This window comes from Puma concolor, chromosome D3 (assembly GCF_028749965.1).
Source record: "Puma concolor isolate L17-30 chromosome D3, mPumCon1.1.hap2, whole genome shotgun sequence".
Classification (NCBI taxonomy): domain Eukaryota; kingdom Metazoa; phylum Chordata; class Mammalia; order Carnivora; family Felidae; genus Puma; species Puma concolor.
In genome coordinates this window covers 92630202-92651447 of record NC_141678.1, presented here as the reverse complement: position 1 = coordinate 92651447, position 21246 = coordinate 92630202, and the positions used below count along the sequence as shown (strand labels likewise).

The 21246-nt window shown below is 49.3% G+C and overlaps 1 long non-coding RNA gene across 1 annotated transcript in view; it reads right to left on the bottom strand.

The window, feature by feature from the left end:
- The window catches only part of LOC147575709 (uncharacterized), a 32014-nt gene that overhangs the window by 8774 nt on the left and 1994 nt on the right, over window positions 1-21246 (bottom strand). Inside the window, exons 2-3 of the long non-coding RNA XR_015242675.1 lie at window positions 18436-18673; window positions 18000-18074 (exon numbers count right to left, since the gene is read on the bottom strand). This is a non-coding gene — a long non-coding RNA (uncharacterized LOC147575709). The remainder of the gene's footprint in view (window positions 1-17999; window positions 18075-18435; window positions 18674-21246) is intronic.

The following is a 21246-nucleotide window of genomic DNA, read 5'->3' as shown; positions in this document are numbered from 1 at the left end:
TGGGGGGGGCTGCCTCAGAGTCCCCGGCCAGGCTTCCTCGTGGTCTCCACTCTCAGCCGGACACGCCCGGCTTCGGGTCTCCCCTGCCCATGCCCTCCTGGGCAGCCAGGAAGGTCAGCCGCCCCCACCGTCCGGGAGGTCACTGCGGTGGTCATAGCAGCCGAGGGTGGGGACGTCTGATCCCCACCGCCCCCGTGGCTCTGCACTAGCAGTCGTGTGGGGACACGGCAAGTGACAAGTCGCTATCCCGGCAACCCATGGAGTGAAGCGGCTCGTAAAACTCCCCGCGGTCAGGCCCCTGGGCTGCACCCCAGCCGTGCTCCTCACTGGGATACCTGTGCTCAGCGGTACAACCAGGGAACCCCATCCCGCCTGAGCATCTATGGGGAGCACCGCTGCACCTCACAGTGATGCATGTGCCATCTCGTTTCTTACTTCGCTCGTCAGCCCTCTGGGCCCCCCCAGAAAGCACAAGGTTGCACCAGCACCTTCGTCTGTGGGGCCAGAGCTGTTAGGGAGCAGGTCAAGGGGAAGCCTCTGAAACGCTTCCCCAATGTGGGAAACCACGGAAAACCAAAGACGATACGGAGGTCCTCGCTCTGCATGGTTTGATGTGCCCGCGTTTCAGGTACCACTTTTCAGTTCTACCCGCCAACCCCCAGGGTATGAATCGGGGTTCTCCAGAGAAATAGAACCACAGGATGTAAACATACGTGTGTGTGTATGTGTATCTATGCGTGTGTACACAGATGTAGAGACAGAAGGAAGACACAGAGGTGGAGGTGGAGGAAGAGAGTGGAAAAGAGACACGGGCTTGGTTTTAAGGAATCGGCTCATGAGCTCGTGGGGCTGGCAAGTCCCGAATCTTCAGGAGAAGCCAGCTGGCTGGGGACCCGGGGAGAGCTGCTGCTGTAGGTCCAATCCAGAGACAGCCTCGAGACAGAATTGCTTCTTCTCCAGGAAACCTCAGTCTTTGCCTGTAAGACCTTCAACTGATTGGATGCGGCCCACCCACCTCATGGAGAGTAATCTGCTTTCCTCAACCCTGACAACACAGTTCAACTCTCCATGACAGCAGAATATTAACCATGAGTGATTGGCTGAAGTGCAAGCAGTGCTGTTGGTTCTTCAGTCCACAAACCATGACATAAACCACAGGTGCTTGGTGACCAGTCACGTCACTTTTCTCAAACCCTGTTGCTAACTTTCACTGTGCGTCTGTGTGCTCTCAGTTCGTGCACAGACAGCAAAATGTGCAGAAAAAGCATTTGACAAAATTCAACCTCCCTTCACGATTGAAAAAAAAAAATCAAAGAACAAGGAAGAGAACCTCCTCAACCTCATAAAGACACAGCTCACGTCGTAGGTGATGCTGACAGACTGAAAGCTTTCCCCCCTAAGACCAGGAGCAAGGGAACCCTACTGTCGCTGCTCCTTGTCACCATTGTGCTTGAGGTCCCAGCCAGGGCGATTAGGCAAGAAAAAGAATCAAAACCCTTCATACTGAAAAGGATCTGTATAGACACGTCTGCAAAGAAGACGTGAAAATGACCAATAAGTACGTGTAGAGGCTCAACATCATTTGCCAGCAGAGAGAGTAGATCACAAGTGAGACCCCACTTCACCCCCACCAGGATGGCTGCAACCAAAGGACATAGAGTGATGCAGAAGAATCTGAATCCTCACGCGTTGCTGGTGGAAACGTAAGGTGATGCGGCTGCTTTGGGCAACAGTCCAGCAGTTCCCCAAAAGGTCAAACAAAGAGTTTCCATATGACCCAGGAATTCTGCTCCTCACTGTACCCTCATTAAAATGAAAACCTACATCCACATGCAACCTGGACCCAAATGTTTATGATAGTATAGTTCATAACAGCTAAAAAGCGGAAAGACCCAGTGCCCATCAACAGATGAAGGGGAAACAAAATGTCGTCTGTCCATACCGTGGACTATGATCCGGCCATAAAAACGATGAAGTTCTCGTACGTCTATGAAATCCATGATCCTCGCAGGCATTATGCCAAGTGGAAGAAGCCAGACACAAGGAGCCACATACTGTGTGATCCCACGTCAGATGAAATGTCCAGGACGTGAAAATCATAAAGACAGAAGGCGGATTAGTGGCTGCCTGGGGCTTGGGAGCAGCAAAGAGCGACTGTCAACGAGCAAAGGGTTCTTTCAAGAAGGATGAAAATATTCTCAAGTTAGATGGTGGTGTTGGTTGCACAACTCTGTGAAGGTGCTAAAACGTTTGAAACTCTATACACTAATAAATTCGGGGGGTTGTGAAATATCTCTCAATAATGAATAAATGTTCAAAAAAATTATAAAGAATATTTACTTTATAAAGTTTTCAAGTATCATCTAAGAGACCGTCTAATGTAAGGTATATATAGCACACCAAATATCTCCGCATCATGTTTTTCTTGACCTAACTAAGCCTCCACCAGCCCCTCCAGCCTAACTCACAAGTGATGCATTGGTTTAGACAACACATCACCACTTCCTTTCAGGGAATGACTCCAGCAAAATAAAGCTGAAGCGGTGAGCTCCGGCGAATACAAGGTCGAGTGTCGTCTTGGATGTATTTTTCATAAATAATGGCCTTTCTGCAATTCTTCTACTTATTAAAAACCTCCAGCCCTGCTCTGTGTCATTCAAATTTAATTAACACAGACTCTTTGTGTCAAGTAGCTTGCGGTCCTCTGTTAAACCATCAAAGACGTTTGGTTGAAAAGTCTTTGGAATATAATTGTCAGCCGATGGAGGGTATGTTTTACCAAAGAAGGTGAAATTGCAAAACACAGAGAGAGTTTCTCCAACCTGAGAAGACCCCGCTGGAGGGTCAGTAGACACACCCCTGGCCATCCCGGGTGCCCCCGGAGTCTTGATTGAGCAGGGGGGCGGTGGGGCCAGCCACATTGGTGCTACTGTCCGGGTCCTCACTGACCCGATGGACTATGAATCTCCTTTCTCTTCTAGGACGTGCCTCTCTTGTCCCCTCTTTCTACTTTACTCTGCCTGGACCCAGCTGCCAGAATTGGACTGGTTTGTTAAATCCAACCACTGCAAAAGATTCTAGAGAAGGAGCACTGACCTCCTAATTGTGACTCCAGGACCGAGGACTTCGCCAAATGTCACGTTTTTAAGACAGAATTTCCACTGTCGCACTGGGGTAGGTCAAAGTGCCTGATGTGATTAATGTTGAGTTGTAAGTACCTTCCGCAGAGCATTTCTAGCACCAAACACATGGGACCCGAACGCGACCCCGACGCGAGTTCCTCTGCTACAAAGGCACCATTTGCCCGGCGAGGTTAGACTTTCTCAGCCGAACCCGCATGACAGTCTCTCTGCCGAGCCCCCTAATTAGAACTTCCACACACATGGCCGTTTCCAGAAACACTGACCCTGAGCAGGAATTCTCAGCTTTGTCTCTTCTGAGGTGAGCACATAATAAATAGCCTGAAAATAGTTCCATCTTTGACAAATTGGACCATTTCTAACTTATTTCCCACTGCACTTCCGGGGCAAACAAAGTGACGCTCGTCAAGTATATGCGAATGAATGAATGAATGAATGAATGAATGGAATTCAAGCGAAGGAAGGATCTCCGAATGCTAACAATATCCCACAGAGACCCCACTGAGCCTTCCATAAATGACCATGGAAAGGCCACCTTTGAACCACCACACTGAATTCGAATGAATAACTTCCAAAAAACCGGTTGCTTATTTGGAAAACCTGGATTTCCCCCTTTCTGGCCTTCTTTTCTTGGGTAAACTCCTCAGAATCAGAGAAGGGGGGAGATAACATTTTCATGCTCTGCGCTGAATTTTGCACTTTTTCTGAAACTTCTAAAGTAGCGCGATCCCTGACGAGAAGGAATAGAGTCTATGTGCTTACTCACTTTTTCCCGGAGAAGTTACCGGCACTTCCCGAGCTGTGGCAGGTCACCTGGAAACATCCCTGCTCCGTGGGCAATCTTCCCACCTCTCCCACGTCCTGGCTCACACAAAATGGACCACTTTTGTAAGACACACAGAAAGAAAGGCTGCACTGCTCTTGCCTGGAGGAACATGACTTGGGCGCTAGACCAGTCCCCCAGGTGCCAGATTGCCCACCGGCTAAAATTGCTATTGCGGCGTGGGCTCTGCGGCTGGAACACGGTGAGTGGTTCCTCTGACTTGTACAAATGTAAATGGAGTCAGGTCAATAACCACTGGCTTGAGGAAAGAAAATAACAGGTGTCCTGGGGCCCCCCGCCATCACTTAGTATGCAAGGCCAGGAGCTGAGGCAAAGATAGCCGAGTTTATATAAAAGAGAAGTCAAGAAATACATCCCTGCCCCTTTTCCATAGTCGTTCCAATTTTTTTAACATCAGGTTTGTCGGGAATAATTACATAGAGCAAAATCCACCCTTGATACGTGTACAGTTCTGGGAGCTTTGAGAGAGAAACGCAGTTGTGAACCTACCCCCACAATTAAGACGCGGCCTGTTTCCGACACCCCAAAGCGTTCCCTTCTACCCAGTACGGTCGATCGCTCCCGCCACGTGCAGCTCTTGGCAAGCACCAATCTGAATCTGAGTGTGGACACTTATCTTTCCGAAATGTCAGGTATGTGGGATCATACGATTCGGAGCCCTGGGTCCAGCTTCCTTCACCAGGCAGCAGGGCTCCGAGATTCCTCCGGCTGGTGCACCTTTGGAAGTTACTCAATGGCCCACTGAGTAAATGACCTACGGTTCTTTACTCACAGGTGATGGACAGTTGGGATAATCCACTTTGGGCCCACTGTGAATGAAGCTACTGTAGACATGATAAGCCAGTCTTTGTGCAAACATATGCTTTCATTGGTATCATTGCCAAGGAGTTGTATTGCAGGTGGGGTGGTGATTGCGTGTTTTTAAGAAACTACACACCTGTCTTCCGCAGTGGCTGTACCATTCTGCTTCCCCACCAGCCATGGATGAAAGTTCCAGTTCCCCCACACCCTCGCTAGCACTTAGAATTACCGGTTTAGGTCTATTAAACGTTTAAGTCCTTCTAACGGATGTGCACATTGTCCCGTTCTGCGCAGTGACTTGGGCAACACTGTTCTTTTTGATAGCTTTATTTCTTTTTAAAAACATCACTGCAGAATTCCTACAATTGGTATCCCTAAGAAGAAAATTTTTTTTAGCTTTCTGTAACCCCTTTAAAACATTACAACATTTGACCAGGAGTTAAGACGACCCTAAAATTTTTAGAATTTACTTCATTTGCTTTCTGACAGCAAATTGCTACCATGCGCTTAAAGTCAGTGAACTGAAAATAATAAGGAAGAAGAAAAACAGCACCAAGGGCATAGTGAATTTATAAGCTGCATAAAGAGCTGACTTATCTAAACGAACTCAGGAATCTTACTGAGATGTTCCTGCAAATACGTTTGAGATGCTCTGAATGTTTAATCTCTCTCAAGAGGAATTGATTCAACTTGCAAAGCTGTCATAGCTTGTGCTTTAATAGGGGCAAAGGGAAGGTAAGTGCATACGGTTGTGCAAGAACAAGAGGAGGCAGAACACTGGGGGAGCCGGGCAGGGGTCACCCCGAGGCAGGGAGGAAGGCAGAGTGAGGGGCAGCCGTGCACCCTGGCGTTAGAAATCACCATAAAATATCTGCGTTCTGGAATCGGACGTTTTACCTGCGTACGTTTTCAACACAGATTGAGCCTCGCCGACCTTTGGTTTCCTCGTCTGTGATCTGGCGGTGAGAATAGTACAGAGGACATGGTTATAAGTAAGAAAATATGTCAAATGCTCAGCACCTTGGAACCAGGTGGGGGAGATGGTGACAGTAATGGTCAAGTGCGAGGCGTGGGCAAAGGTGGAGACCCACCGTGAACAGACAAACCCTAGAGGAGAATCTGGGAGTTTTAATCTGTCTGGCACTCTAGTCGTTCGCTTATGGGCCATGGGAGCAAATTATGTTACTAGAAAAGAACGTATTTCAGTCTATAAGAGAAGCCCGATGTGAAAAATCAAATGTAAACTTGGAATTGGACAGATCACTATCCACACAGCCTGCCTCCGCTGCAAAAAGTGAGCAAAGACAGAAGAAAATCATTTTTCCTTTCTGAAAAGATCTCGCTTTGTCTGAGGCTGAGTAAAGAAAAAAGTATCCATCTGCTAGTTTAGAGACAAATTCACATAATGGCCTAGGGGTCCACACCAGCTCCCTAGAAAACTCCACAGCACCCATTTTGTTAACGTAGTTGGATAAGCAATTTTACTTATGATAATTTTGTCTTACAGATATGTGGACACATATACACAGTTAAAAAGCTGTACGTATAATCATTCTAGCAACAAGACTGTAAACACTTTATTATCGATGAGAAATGGGTCAAGTTAAAATCACATATATTAGTAAAGTTCAAGTCATAAGTCATGCCCCACGGCAACAAAAAAGAATGAAGAAGCTTTTTATGTCCTGATATATTAACATCTTCAATATATATTGCTAAGTGAAAACAGCAGAATAGCCCCGTACAACAGTGGAATCGAATTGAGAGCTTAGACATAAACCCTCACAGGCATGGTCCATTGACTGCAATAATGGAGCCAAGACAGCGCTGTGACGCCTACAAAAGGATGAATCTGGACCCTTACCTCACACCATATCCAATGATTAACGCCAAGAGGAGCAAAGACCTAACAATAGGAGTTTTCGCTGAAGAAAACTCAGGCATAAATCCTTGTCACCTTGTATTAGTCAGTAGTTTCTTAGATGTGATGCCAAAATCACAAACAACCAAAGAGAAAACGGCTAAATTAGACTTCTTCAAAATGGAACGCTTTGGTGCTTTAAAAGACAACACCAAGGAAGCTAAAAGACGACCGTTAGACAGCCGCCCTCCCAGGACAAGGTGGGGGGAAGTGTTTGCAAATGGTGTATCTGCTCAAGGCCGTGCGTCCAGGTTGTATGAAGAACTCTTACAGCTTAACAGTGAAAAGACAGCTCAGTTAAAAAGTAGGCAAAGGGTCTAAATAGATACTTCCCCAAAGGAAATATAGAAAGAGCCAATTAGCTCAAAAAGTTACGTGGCGAGTGTTCACATAAGCTAGCAATTCTGCTTCTAGGTAGATACCCAAAGAATTGAAAAATCATGGCCACAAATACACCTGTGCATGGATATTCATGCCAGCCTTATTCAAAACACCTGCAATAGAAAAAAAAAGTGTCAACTGATTAATGGATAAACAACATGGAATATTACCCGGCCATAAAAGAACCAAGTACTGATTCATCACATGATATGGAAGAACCTTGAAAACATTATCCTGTGAAAGAGACCAATCACAAAAGACCACGTACTGTGTGATCCCATTCATGCCAAGTGTTTAGGCGAATCCATCAAGACAGAAAGCAGATTAATGGCTGTCAGGGGCAGGGGAGGGGGGCAGCATTTCCTCCTGGGGTGATGAAAATGTTCTCGAACTGAAAAGGAGGGATGGTTGCACAATTCTGTCAAGAAACTACTGAACTGTAATCTTTAAATGGATATATTTTAAGGCATGTCAGTTATACCTCCACAGAATTGCTGCTTTTTCAATGGTTTGATAGGAAATATTGGTGTTTAAATGTTTTAAATATATTTTGAAGTATGTTAATATCTTAATAACGAGGACATATAATCAGATACTGGGATACAAAGACTGTAAGTAGGCCAGGTATCTGTCTTTCATATCAGGGAGTTAATAGATACCGTCTGGTGTGGCAAATAAAAAAATAGGTATAAATGTGTCCTCTCAAGTTAGGAGAGCACCTTGCAACAGAACTGAAAACAGAACCAGTTCTAAGCTATGGTCTCTGGATAACAGCAGGTTAATAGGAGAGTTCTTTTCTTCAGCCCTTTTATACTATTTCATTTGTTAATGAGTGAATACATATTTATTTTAACCAAATATTTTTTTTTAATTTTTTAACGTTTATTTATTTCTGAGACAGAGAGAGAGACAGAGCTTGAGCAGGGGAGGGGCAGAGAGAGAGGGAGACACAGAATCTGAAATAGGCTCTAGGCTCTGAGCTGTCTGCACAGAGCCCGACGCGGGGCTCGAACTCACAGACCGCAGGATCATGACCTGAGCTGAAGTCAGACGCTTAACCAACTGAGCCACCCAGGTGCCCCATTAACCAAATATTTTTAATTACAACAGACTAGAGTTATAATAACAGCTTGCAAAGTTTTCCAAGAAATCTGTGAAGAAACCAAGTTGCAGAAGAGAATACATAATACGATGCCTTCGTTGTTTTGTTTTGTTTTTCTTAAGGAAGCAGCAGAAATTATTGTATCTTTCTGTATGAGTGGGAGGTGTCCACAAGTGCCCAGAATGGCTGGGACGACACTCACAGGACAGTGAATCTGGCTACTTTCACCTTCCAGACTTTTCTCCACCAGGACTGTGCTTCCTTCATGATACTTTAAGTATTCAGATAGGCAATGGCAATCACTCCTTTTTTAAATCTTTTAAAATTTCATCTGATTTTCTATTGCCTTAATAATACCTATCTTCCAATTAATCGGAAAATAATTCAAAGGCAGATAATTCAATCTTTGGAAGGTAAGTCACACGTGAGGAGAGAAAGGCAGGCAGCAGCATTGTTCTTTGAAGACAGAACAATACAGAACAACCCTTCGTCCTTGACCTAAATTCTACTTGAGATTTTGGCAAGTTTTCTCAGAGCCCCCCCCCTTCTCCCCGCAGAAAAATGTACCAAGAACTTGAATAAAAACAAACACTGGAGAACAGGGAAAATGTCATCCAAGTACAGAAAAATACTTAGCCAGGGGATTAATGAGCTGGGTCGAACCAAACAGCCAGAAGCAGGGGAAAGTATAGTCCCTGAGGGAAAAAACAGACAAAGCCAATAAGCTATAAAATGCAGTGGAAAGAAGAGGCAACTTTGTAGATTCCTACACAGATAATACCCAGTTAGAGTTCAATTTGAAATCAACATGAATTTCTTTAAAAAAACATAATTGAAGGGCTTGGAAATTTACAATGAGTATAACGAATTTCTGGTGTCCAGCTCAACTAAATGGTCCAGATTGATCAAGCGTGACTTTTTGTCACCACTTGATGGCAACAAAGTTAATCCAAAGGAGCAGTTATGGACCGGGCAGCACCGACCTCTCCATCGTCAACTCCGATCTGTAGCTGTTACAAGAGGGAGTGCCTTTACCCATCAAGACACAGTTCAGCGAAATTCACAAGAACAGGAAAGTCATTTCAGACCCTCCAAAATGATTGCCTACATGGGCCTTTGCCTTCTATAAGATCAAGCAATATTCTTTGGCAAGCTCAGGAAGGAAGGAAGAAAAGATTACTGCATTCAGAAAAAATTTTAATTTGCCTAGCTACAGTAATTGGATTTTTATTCACAAGCAGTATGTAGAGAATCACAATGGAATGCACTTAAACTAGGTTAAAATGATATCCTTGAAATGTCATTTGCAAAATTAGTTTGTAATACACAGCATTCCCCTGGCCTAATGTTAAGCAGATTTTTATGATATGTTTCAAAGCAATTTTCCATTGGAAGTTTCTAACTTTCATCCCTTTGAGCCTGTATCTGGGCATGTTGTGCAGGACATTGATCTCTCCTCCACAGTTTTAATATGGAGTCTTCAACAAAAAACACAAAGGAACAGCTCTGGCAAAGCAAGTGGCCATCGTGCACTTCAACCTGCAGACTGGATGACCCACCTTTCATGAAGGATCCTTGACTCCAGGGGGAAATCTTTTTTTTTTCCTTAAACCATTGTGTTAGGGTTCCCAGGGAAACAACCAAGAGAGGGGTGTGTGTGTGTGTGTGTGTGTGTGTGTGTGTGTGTGTGTATAGAGACATTTATTGTGAGGGATGGCCCGCACTATCTATTCCCAAGGCTGAGATCGGCCATCAGCCGCCTGCAAGCTGGACGCCCAAGAAGGCCAGCCGTTGCTTGCGTCCTGAGAGTGGGAGACGGAGGGCAGGACACCCACAGCCCCTCTAGCTAGCTCTGCCTTCTCTGCCTTTCCGTCCTTTGGGGTTGGGTAGACTGGACGCCTCCCGCCCACACGGGGGAGGGCCGTCTGCTTCACCCCCCTGAACTCTCTCACATGCCCATCCCTTCCAGAAACACCCCCACAGACGCACCCAGAAATCACGTTTAACCAGACGTCTGGCCCCTGTGGCCCAGCCAGCCGAGTTGACGTGTAAACTTCCTCATCACACCCAACAACCGTCTTCCACTCCTTAGATCGTGTAACAGAGTCAGGCAAGTGTGCAGTGTTGCTCACGATTACCCACATGAGCCCCTGCGCGTGTTATTTGTGACGTACACCTATGCGGGTTGAAGTGCGAGGGGCAACGACGCCCCACGCGAAGTCCCACCGGCCGCAGGCAGAGACTGGCGAGTGACCCAGCCACAGGCAAGGCTGGTGGGCAAGCTGAGGGCTGTTTGCACTGATGTCAGGAGTCATGCAGCCCGGACAGAGAGCACCACGGGCCACGGCGTTACACAGGCGTGGGGCGGAGACGGGCTGCTGCCCAGTGAGGGGGTCCCCAGTGAGACAGAGAGCACACCGGCTTCCAGTTGGGTGGCGAAGGGAGGAGTGCTAAGCCCCCAGACCAGGCAGCGCGTCAACCCTGCCATCTGGGAGGGAGACCCCACTGCTAGCCCACAGGTCACTCCCCAGGACCCTCTGCCCCCTGGGTCTTCAACAGGGCAGAAAAGGTGGTGGCAGGAGGGGCTGATGGGCGCCCTGCTTCCCCGTCCTCTGCTGCCACCCGGCCCAGGGCTCCCCTTAATGCAACACCCGAAATTTCCAGGCCTCAGCCCAGAATCACTCGTCATACGAAGGCCAGGATTTTACTTTCGTGCAACTATCGGAAGTATGTTTCCACAAGGGTGGCATGTTTCTACTCAGAGCCCAGGGCACCCTCCAGGAGTTCACGCTGACCCCGCTCTCGCAGGGGAGCCCTGGGTTGGGCCAGGTGAGCCGGGTGGGGACTCTGGTGGCTCCTGAGCACCGCGTGCAGGTTGAACAGGAGCGCCACCTGCTGGTAGCGCTGAATCCTCCCCCCACGCTGCTGGCTACCAGGAGCATGTAGGTCGCCAGCTGGTCCACCCAGAGCCCCCCACGTGACCGGCTCATCGTGCCCTCCGGTTACAGGTAAGTCAGAGGCGACCACCTCCCAGATCTACTCCTTCAGGTCCGAGAAGCAAAGAAAACACCGGAGGACGTGGACGGTGACTGCCAGCCTCGTTTTTCCTGAAAGACACAATAGATTTGCAAAGACGAAAATGGAGAAAGAGAGCATCATCACACAAGCAAAGGCCACCGTTCACTTTCTCTACCCGCATTTTCCGTTCTCAGCTTTCTTTTTCCTCAGAGAAGGGTTGATAGTATTTATTTAAGCTTAAGATGAACCCTCACTCAGAGAGAAACAAGACACAAGAGACCTTCTGTGCCTATCAGGAAGCTTGGAGGGGCCACCGAACTGTCTCCGGTTCCTCGCTGTTTATTTTTCTATCCAGCGAGCTCAGAAAATAGAGCCCATAGCAAATCGTTACTGAGATAGGCTTGCTGAATGCTCATGCGGTTCTTGGCAGGCACGTGACGTATTAGGATGAATTCCCTGTTTATGTTCGTGCTGGGTAACGTCCTAGCCCTGACCTTGCAGGAACATCGTCTCTTAGTTCATTCCTTCCCCGCATACTTGGTGAGCGCCGGCTCTGGGTAGGGCCAGCAGACCTGCCACCAAGGAGACCGTCAGAGAGTCCAGGCCACGGAGGCAGGACTTTCCGGCTCACCGGACGTTCGTCGGGTCCGGACCGCCGCCACCTGGCACGGCACCGTGCAATTCTGCCGGACCCAACACTGTGGCAATGGGCTGACGGGTGGTGGGCACCTGAAATGCGCCCAGGGCGACTGCGAACTGAGTTGTTCATTTCATTTTATTTTTGTTGGATTTAAAAAACCAGCTGTGGCCGGCGGCTTCCCTACTGGACAAGGTGGACGTGGCTGACCCACGGCGGAAACTCCGTAGTCATGGCGGGAACAGGAGGTGGTCCCTGCCCCGATGGACGTGCCCGTGGAATGCAGGGGGAGAGAGAGCGATCCCGTCAAATGATGATAGAATCGATCTGTAATTTCAAATTATGATCTGGCCTCTGAAAAGCGCACGGTGAGGTAAGGGAATGTGACCGAGGGCCTGGAGGCCTGGGGACACTGTCTCTGAGGAGTGATGTTGGGTCTAATATCAGAGTGCAGGGGTCAAGCAGAGGCACGGAGAGAAGGGAGGGGGGCAGAGTGGTGGGAGGGGGAGGCAGGAAGGGGCAGTGCAGGGCAGGAGGGAGCGGGGCTGACAGAGCAGGGCTGTGGGAGGAGGGTGGCCAGGCCAGGCAGGCGTGGCGGGTGTTGTGGGGGTTGCTCCGCACCCCAGCACCGACGGGAACGTGCTGGAGGGCTCGGACGGCGGGGGGCCTATAAGACTCATCTGTCTATGTTGTAGAACGTTAATTAGCAGGGGAAAAGCGTGGGTTCGAGGACACAGGTAGACACGGGCTCCCAGGACCCCCCGCCCCGGGCTGTAGATGACAGTGGCTCACCGAAGGGTAACGCCGGACAGAGCGGTCCTCTGGAAAAAGAGCGGGCGGGGCCGGGCCAGCACTGGCCGAGAGGGGACGGAGCGCTGCGCCCCTCGGAGCCTCTGCGAAGCCTGGCGAGGGAGTACTGTGCTGGGAACGCCCTGGTCCGTCCAGGTATCCGCGGGAAGAGTCAGTGCCCGCATCACAGGTCGGCAGACGCGAGTTACGTCCCTTCCGTCACCCGTGCGACCGCTCCTGCCAGATGCCAGGCACGACCTCCCGCAGCAGAGACCGCCGTGAGCAGGCCAACACAGGGCTCCCCCCGGGCTGTGCGTGAGCACGCCTGAGTTCTCTGAACCAGGAGGGACAGAAAATCATCATGAAATCACCAGCTCTCATGCCGACAGCGTCTTCCTGTCTATCAATCTACTTCCTGAGATCTTCAGACGGGTCACAGGCGCTCTCCTGGCTTCCGCAGCGTAACCCCAGTCCCAGCGCACAAAGTGCTTCTGTCGTTCTTAGACTGGAAAAGTCTGCCTGTTACCAAAGGCACTCGACACAGACCGCTTGTTTCCAGCAGGCGTGGTGGCGGGTCTCGGCGAGGACAGGCTCTCACACCACACCGTGTCAGGGCCGGCCCGTCGGGCGTGAGAAACACCACCCAGCGTGGCACCACGGCCGTGAGCGGCCGGGGAGCTTGCTGCCATCCCCAGCACGTGACGCAGCGAGAGGTTACCCGTCTGTCTCCCCTTCCAAACGAGGCAGGTCGAGCATCAGTGGGAAAATCTGGTTAAAATTCACTCACAGTTAATGCAGCCAAGACATCACCAATGTCAGGATGTGGCCTAATGCTTCTGTGTTCAAAGCTCCCTGTCACCCAGGCTGGCCGGCCCGCAGAGGGAGTGGGCGGGCCGGCTGGTCTGCAGCCCAGGTGCGTTCCCAAAGCAGGTGCGTCCCAGGCTCCTAGACGGAAAGGCTCTGTGGCACGGTGTCCCCTCTGCCGAGAAGCCCCAGCTGGAGCACGTCATTGGCGAGGAAGGTTCGCTAGCACCAGCTCTGCGGCCACACCTGCCCGAGGCCTCTCCCCACCTGGGACGCCCCCTCCCTCGCCCGTTTCTGGGGCGACAGTCAGTTAAGTGTGTCCAGACTCACTGGAGGCCCAGCAAGGCTGGACCCCGGTCTCAGACAACAGGCTGAGAAAATTCTGACTTTTACTCGGGATGGGGGACCGTGGAGCCCCCGATTTCTGCCCCGGCTTCATACCGAGAGCCGCTTAATGCCAGCCTTGCTCCCCACGTCTGCCTTTGCTCCGATGAAGAAGGACGTCACACTCTCCGAGGCAGGATGTTCACAAAGGCCGTCCCCCGATCAGGAGGGGACAAGAGGAACGGAGCAGTTCCAGGACCAGCTTTTAAGAAGCCGGAGAGCAGAGCCACGTACCTCCCGGCAAAGCTTTGAGCCGCGGCTCCCACCCACGCTGAGGTCCTCCCTCTGGTGCCGGGCGCACTGCCCCCACCGGGGCCTGGAGCCCATCGGCCCTGCAGGCGCACACGGAAAACACATCGGCAACCCCTGAACCATTCCTTCCAGACAGAAGAAACTCTGACTTTGTGATCCTGTGCCCAGAACAGATGCCATTCAGGACCGGTATTTACAGGTGTGGCTTTCAACAAATGATTTCCATTTGGGAAAGGCACCTTTTGAACAAGCAAGCAAAAATTAAGTTTCATGAGTTCAAAAACAGAGATTTCCATTTCGGCAGTAGAGGAAATTCCTTGGGAAGCGCCCACGTGGGTGCTGAGCCGGCTGCCGGGCACCCTGGGCGGTGGTCTTGCCCCACGCGCTGCTGTCCCTGCCCCCACTCGCACTCCTCGCTGATCCCATCAGGCCTCTCCAGGCTTCCTTTGGCAGAAATGTGCCCAATGTAATAAAAACAAGAAAATAAGGGCTCCTGGGTGGCTCAGTCGGTTGAGCATCTGGCTTCTACTCAGGTCATGATCTCATGATCCGTGAGTTCGAGCCCCGCGTCGGGCTCTGTGCTGTCGGTTAGGGGCCTGGAGCCTGCTTGGGATTCTGTCTCCCCCATTCTCTCTCTCTGCCCCTCCCCTGCTCATGCTCTGTCTCTCTCTCTATCAAAAAATGAATAAACATTAAAAAAAAAAAAAGAGAGAGAGAGAGAAAATAAACCCAAACTGCACCTTCAACAAAACTGGAGATACCTGTTCCTGCAAATCACCCAACATGAAGAAGACGGAAGGTGGGGGACAAACCAGAAGACACGGGCACAGCCAGACTGTCAGAGCGTCTGCAGGCAGCAAGAAAGGCCTGGTGTTTGCAGGGGGATTGGTCCCCGGCGGGACGCTGGTCCCCCCAACTCCCAGGACACTCACTGGCCCTCCCCTTCTCGCTTCCCAGAGGCAGGAAACAGGTCCCAGGAGAGGCAAACAGGGAAGAAACGCAGTCTGCCGCCGAGTAACACACAGTAGGTGTGCGTTACAGGCCTCTGTGCACCTTGTTTGGGGGCTTAGGAAACACCCGGTTGGGCAGAGATGGTGAGTATGTTTTTCTCTTCAGGCAGCCGGGAAGATCACTTAGATCACTTAGAACCCAGGTGGTTCTCCCTGGGGGTGGGTCTGTCCTCCCAGAGGACGGCTGTTGTCGGGCGGGGGTGGGGGGGGGTAGGAGGGTAACCACCCTTCAGTGCACCGACAGCCCCCTGCCCAACAAGAATTCTCCAGCCCCAAACATCCAAAACAAAATGCCGTGGTTGAGACGCTCTGCTTTTCGCCCATAAACTTTCTAGCCGATTCCTTGCGACACGGGCTACAAAGCAAGAAATAGAAAAGGGGCAAAAGGGAGAAAGAAGCAGGGCTACCCTGTTCCCATGGACACTGCGTATTTTTGTCCGCTTCTGAGTCATAGTAAAGGCAAAGGCTAAAACAGCATGACTAATTCACCGTGAACTCCTGGCTTTTACGCATGAGTAATATCCAAACCCCAAACAGCATAATAAGCCGAGCACATGGCTTTCTGCACCAGCACAGACTTAGAGCTTAAAAATATCCAATCTGGTAGAACACGCAGAGAGAGAGAGAGAGAGAGAGAGAGGGTGGTGAAGCTGTGCTATCGAAATGTGCACGTAACCGCGGCCGCCTCAGCCGCCCCATCACCAGTCCCACCCCCCGCGGGAGCCCAGTCACACCAGCCCTGCACCTCGTCCGTGGGCAGCAGCAGGCGCTCTCGAGTCCTGGGCTCCCAGAACCACCAGCGGTCAGATGACAAAACCAGGAGGCAGCCAAAAAGACACCGAGGAACCTTCAGCACATGTGACTGAGTGAAAGAGGCCAGTCTCAAAAGGCTGTGTGCCGTGGGTTCCGACTACATGACATCTGGGGAGAGGCAGAACCGTGGCGACAATGAAAAGATGGGTGGGTGTCAGGGGGTGGGTTAGGGGGAGGGGTAACTAGGCAGAGCACAGAGGAATTCAGGGCGATTGTCACGATGCCATGACAGTGGATGCACCTCGTTAGGCATTCGTCCAAACCCACGGAACGCAGGTCGCCCAGAGCGGCCCTCGTGTAAGCCGTGGACACGGGGTGATGGTGATAGAGGAAGGGGGGTTTGGGGGCCCCCGGGGGTGCTGATTACGGGGGAGGCTGTGCATGTTGGGGGGGCAGAGAGTAAATGGAAAACCTCTGCACCTTCCCCTCAATTGTGTTGTGAACATAAAACTGCTCTCCAAAGTTGTTTTAATTAAAAAAAAAAAAAAAGTTTGTTAAAATAGACTCAGAGCATCCTCCTGACAAAGGTGCATTTTCCAGGCAGAGAGACCTTACCAGAGCCTCCTGTCTCCAGGGGAAGGACACCCCAGCCCCTCCTAAAGGGGCGGGGGGCACTGAGCGCCACTGATGACGGTCACAGCCCAGGACACAGGCCCAATACACACCACAGACCACCCCCACCCTCCCCACCTCCACAGCAGCAACGCCCCAACGTGGGACCAGCGAGTTCTGGCTGCAGGGCCACCTGGAGGGCTCCCTGCATGAGGAGGGCTTGGGGAGGCCGAGAGTCAGAGAGCAGAGGAAACCAGGGTCCGACGCAGCTGATGGCTCTGCACTGACGGCCACAGCAAACATGAGAGCAGAGGAGCCGAAGACCTCGCCCCATAGGCCTATTTACCTCCATCCCCACGGCCAGTACATCACGTCCAGCTCTCGACAAAAAAACTACAAGGCACTAAAAGGAAGGAGCATAATCTGAAGAGACGATCCTCAGGGCCAGACTCAAATCCAGCAGAGACATGGGGATTTTCAGACGGGAACTGTAAAACATCTACAATTAATATGTTGGTTTTTTTTTTTTTAATTCTTTCTAATGTGTGTGTATTTTTTAGAGAGAGAGAGTGCGAGCAGGGGAGGGACAGAGAGGGCAGGAGACACAGAATCCAAAGCAGGCTCCAGGCTCCGAGCTGTCAGCCCAGGGCCCGATGCGGGGCTCGAACTCACAGACCGCAAGATAAGCCGAAGTCCAACGCTTAACCGACTCGGCCACCCAGGGGCCCCACTATGATTGCTATGTTAAGGGCTCTAAAGGAGAAAGTAAGCAACAAACAAGAACATGTGGGTTATGTAAACAGAGAAATCGAAATTCTACGAAAGAATCAAGACGGAGCAATGGACGTCATGAACGTCTTCCACGGGTTCACCCGTAGGCCAGACACAGCCAAGAAAAAACGCAGTGAGCTTCAGAATTGGTCGATAGAAACTTCCCAAACTGAAAGGCAAAGAGGAAAAGGGAGTAAAAACGAACTTTTTCTTTAACACAGCATAACAGCCAAGCACTGGAGGATGATTTTAAAAGGTGTAGCATGCATGTAATTAGAAACCAGAAAGGAAGAAAGGACCGCGCAGAAGAAATGTTTGAAGTTTCCTAAGATAGACTTGCCTCAGTAGGGACGTTGTGAGTGTGATGAAGGGCGTATTTTAAGCTCTATTAATATTAATTTCTAGACAGGGTCCGGGGGTGCTGCTGCTGGCTTGTACAGCCCACGAGCTGCAATTGTCCCAACTGTTTACCGACTCCATGTTCACAGGCTTTCCAAAGTCAATGACAGACACCAAACTGCAGATCCAGAAGCACAGAGATACCCCGGAGGACAAATGCCAAAACAGAAAAATAAAACCCCGACACTTGGGCATACCACATTCAAATGAGAAGACCTTGAAAAATGCCAGAGGGAAAAAATGCTGTGCCTGTAGACGGACAGGGACGATCTCGGCAGGTTCCCGCCAGAAACCATGCGGGCGGAGGAGAGCGGAGCGAAATACCGAGAGCGTTGGAAGGAAACACCTACTAACCTGGAATTCTGAATCCAGAAAACTTACCCTTCAATGATGAAGGAGAAATAAAGGCTTTCTCAGACACGTAGGAACCGAGGGAATTCATTTCCAGCAGAACTTCTTTGCACGGAGGGAAAATGACAGAGGTCAGAAAATATGTTTAAAAAAGCAGAGCATCAGAGAAAACATAGATAAAGATAAAATTGCATATTTTTCTTATTCTTAGTTAATTTAGAAGAAAAAAAACGATACAAGACGGGCCAAATTAGCCCAAATATTCAGCAGAAAGTGATTATTTCCAGAGGTTTTTTTTTTTTTTCCCCTCAAACTTAATTGCGGACCAACCACCGATCATTATGAGGACTTTCGAGTGATGTCAATGAAAGACACTGACAGCTGCAAATTCACGTCCCCTAAGCAGTAAATTTACAAGAATTAGTAACATTAAGAGGCAAACACTGAGAAATCCTCCCTTCCAGACTTAGTTGAGATGAAGCGCTGGCCGTGTAAGCTTCCCCTGAGGAGGGTGAGGCGTTCTGGATGCCAGGTGTCGGGGGCCGCTGCACAGGACGGACCGCGGAACGTGATAGAATCACAGTGTTAGAGCCGTGAGGCATCTAACTGAGCACCCGGATGGACGTCCTCCTCTCTCAGATGACAAAACTGAGTCCCGGAGAAGCCGTCTCATTTGCCCACGATCAGGAAAATTCTGCCGGGCGCTGAAGCGTAGAGAAAAGAGGTCACTACCTGCAAACAGCCTGTTGATACACTTGTTACAGCAAATGCTCACTGAACATGATTATCTTGTGAAAGTCTATGCATTTAGAAAAGGGTTTAATGCCATAGATTACCGTAAGAAATATCTTTAACGGGAGTCGTCATAGGCATAGAATAACGTATGCCCATACACACGTACGCATATAATACATACGTGTGGTTGTATACACGCCTGTGTATACACACACACATATACACATACATATATATGTATATGTATGTATTTATCGGGGCTCCCCTTCAAAGGATTTATACGTGAGTCAAAAGTCAAATAACATATAGCAACTTTGAAGATACGTATGGGAGCACCTGCAGAAACTCAAAAACAACGGGAAGGAGGTGAACACTAAGCCTAAGCCATCTCCCCCACCCTCCAGCTCACACAACAGCCAGCCTCCTCTGTGCCCTCTCGGGGCTGACTACGCTTTCCACTGTGCTGTGATAAGGACACCAGGTGACCCTGCTGCAGCCGATGCCTGGGCCAGAACACAACGATGACCAGGAATGATGATGCAGGAACGATGACCATTCTGCATCACACGAACGGTCAAGGGATCCAGGAAAGGCGGACTGACCCCAGAAGAAAGCTGCTGAGGGTATGGGGGTTCTTGGCAAACGCGCATGTTTGCGATGGAAATGAGCCAAGACAAGATGGAGAAAGGGGAAGGAACGTCTGAAATTCATTTCAGTTGACCTCATAAATTTTCACGTGGTCTTGATTGAAACAATGGAACATTTTCTCATCAAAAGGCCCAGAGCGCTGGATTTTCATATTGAGCGTGAAATGACACAATGAGAGACGAGAAACTTATTAGAGGCTTTTGTAGAATAACAATAATTATCACTGCTACTTCATTATACATAGCGTTGTTATTTTATTTCCATCATTATTATTTTCCGGAACTTTCTGTTTCGGGTTACCCTGATGGTCTTCAAGTTCTCATTTAGCTGGATGATTGTTTTGTGATTAATGAGGCTTGATCATGGCTGCCTAATGGTTTTCTTATAGATTCCTCAAATTCACCTGAGAATAACTCAGCCCCATGTGAGACACCACAGTGTATTAGGATGTATAGATTTATGTGTTATAGGTACCTGAAAAAAAAACCTGCAATGGCCAATTTGGGATGGAATGAGGTGAAAGAAGAACCAGCTTGGTGTATACTCTATTCTCCAGGAGTCTGAAGTCCCTCCCCATGAGAAGAAGGCCATGGCGGATGATGCCAAGCAGCTTGGCATGTAAGACGTTTTTGTAGTCTTTTTAACAGTGCGGTGGGTTCTGTGCTGCTAGAGATTATCGGTGACTAGTCCATGCCTTCGAGGTAACGATTCCCAGATGAGCCCTCTGCACCTGCACAGGATAAATGATGGACTTTTTTTTTTTAATGTTTATTTATTTTTGAATGACAGAGAGAGACAGAGCATGAGTAGGGGAGGGGCAGAGAGAGAGGGAGACACAGAATCCGAAGCAGGCTTCAGGCTCTGAGCTGTCAGGACAGAGCCCCACGCGGGTCTCGAACTCACGAGCTGTGAGATCATGACCTGAGCCGAAGTCGGATGCTTAACCAACTGAGAGCCACCCAGGTGCCCCTAAATGATGGACTTTTTTATGCATGCACATGGTTATTGTTCACTGGTTACAAGTGTAATTTTGGATGGCTAACTCATATGAAGACTTGAATTCCTCTCCCATTTGTCTACTGTCTGCCTTTAGCCACGCTAACTATGATAGGTCAACTAGAAGCCTGTAGAGTTCATGGGACAAGTCAAGAGATCACAACATTCTGCCGCGGCACTCCATCATAATTTGGTATCTGTAGCGAGAGACATTTCAAAGCATTAGGACTCTCGTTTTCATGCTGGTGGACAAACAGACATGAACAATGTCCTAGAGATTCTAACTGTACTCACAACAGCACCGCTAAGTATAGTGGATTTTGATAGGAAAACATTCCCCAAAAAACATTAACAGGAGTCTACGTGTCGTTGAGTTACGACCATGGGAGTAACCGAAGAATATCTAGATTCCTGGGAACTGGGAAGAGATTGCTGTTTGTACACATCTTGTTTTGTAGATGACATTGTCCCTGTAATTGACGCCCGAGTGTCATCTGGCATTTTATGATGTGCAGACCTAGTTTGGTATCTGTCCCATCCTAGTATCTCTAAACAGAGCTAAAAGTCAGGAATTTCTCAACATTGCCATCTGCGAAGCATCTCCCACTTAGTACATTTAGCTCCAAATAGACAATGAAGTACCTTGACAACTGTTGCCTTTTGTGCAAGTGATTAACAATGGGCAATCACTAGACTCATAACTAGACCCTTTTAAGTGTTTCGTTTGGACTTCCAGTCTCCTTATCTTACGCTGGGATGATTTGAATATCTCTAGGACCCTCATGAGCTGGATTTCACCGTGGCCAAGCCACCAACATCCCTGATCTCGTTTATTGTAATAATATTCTAGCTGGTCCACCGGCTTCCACCCTTAGCTCCCTGCAGACGACTCAGGAGT